The sequence below is a fragment of the Propithecus coquereli genome, unplaced genomic scaffold, assembly GCF_000956105.1.
Source record: "Propithecus coquereli isolate 6110/MARCELLA unplaced genomic scaffold, Pcoq_1.0 Scaffold45, whole genome shotgun sequence".
In the NCBI taxonomy this organism is placed as follows: Eukaryota; Metazoa; Chordata; class Mammalia; order Primates; family Indriidae; genus Propithecus; species Propithecus coquereli.
This window is the reverse complement of record NW_012150285.1, coordinates 8,602,367-8,603,635: the sequence shown is the minus strand read 5'-3', so window position 1 is coordinate 8,603,635 and position 1,269 is coordinate 8,602,367. Positions and strand designations below refer to the sequence as shown.

Sequence of the window (1,269 nt, the reverse complement as noted above, 5' to 3'; positions counted from 1 at the left end):
ATAAATAATCATCTTCCCATTAGAATGTCTTATAGACATTAAGCCTTATTAGGCTATTCATGGTTCTAGTTGCATAGGTTATGCCTATTGCAGACAACATTGTATCTTTCTCCTCGGTATTTTCCCTTAAAAATGCAAGCGATGTCGTGGATTTCATTATGCTAAAAATAATCCATACAGATCAGTATTAGAAATTTTATTGATAAGCCATTTTATTTTTATTTCTTATTTATATTTTGCCTAAACAAAAAATGATTTTAAGTAGCAATCAAAATGGAAACCAGAATAAAAATGGATCAAAAAAAGCAGATATGCCTTAGGGTTCCAGGATTATCATTATAATTGAGAATAAAATTTCTTACTGAGCTTTCTAACAGTTAAGAATAAAATCTATGATCTTGTAATAGGAGAAAACCCATGGACCATTTCCATTTAATAAGCGGTAGAAGTTCATTTTAATTCAGAGCCCGTTTCCTTAGTGACCCGTTTGGAGCAGTAGTGCCTGACGTTGGCATCTAGGATCCTCACACCGTTGATAGAAGAGAATCAAGCTGTCTCCTGGAGGAAACCTCCACCTTTATTGGAAAGCTCTTAAAACTGTATCCCTGGAAACCTAACTCCTCAAATGTTAATGTTTGTTATAAAAAAAAATGTTGTTAAATAGGGATTAGGCACAGTTTAGGAGATTTCTTTAATACTGGACATATAAGGCACAGTTATGTAATATTTCTCAACCATAGATGATCATGAAATCTTCCTGTTGGGATATAGTCCTTAACTTCTGGTAAAGTAAATATTCTTTGGAATATAGCTTAAGAAACACTGCTCTAGAGATAATAATTAAGATCATTGATGCAGTAAAAATACTTAAATGCTTTAAAACTTAAAGCATTTACTACTATGTCTTAGGGTTTGGGGATACAGAGAGAAAAGATATAGCCCTGACCTCAAGAAGCTCTTGGTTTAGATGGGAAACAGTAAAATCATTATAATATACCATGGTAAATGCTGTGATAGCAGCAGAGTCCTGCAGCTTGAAGTGAGTTTTGAAGATGACCAGAGTTAATGTGGAGAGGCGGGGGGGGGGTGTTTCCAAGGGAAGGAGCAGCGCATGGGAAAGCACAGAGGGCTGAGAAGGAAGGGACTGCTTTCTATCAACTTTCTATATTACATGTGTACGTTCATAGGATCTTACATTAGGTTTTCGGTTCAGTTGAATATGCAATTTTGTGAATTATTAATTCTTTTTGCTATTTTACAGGCTGAACT

At 34.9% G+C, this 1,269-nt stretch overlaps 1 protein-coding gene across 1 annotated transcript in view; it reads left to right on the top strand.

The window, feature by feature from the left end:
* ANKRD26 (ankyrin repeat domain 26) overlaps positions 1-1,269 on the top strand; it is a 177,127-nt gene that overhangs the window by 52,487 nt on the left and 123,371 nt on the right. The gene's annotated exons all lie outside the window — the stretch shown is intronic.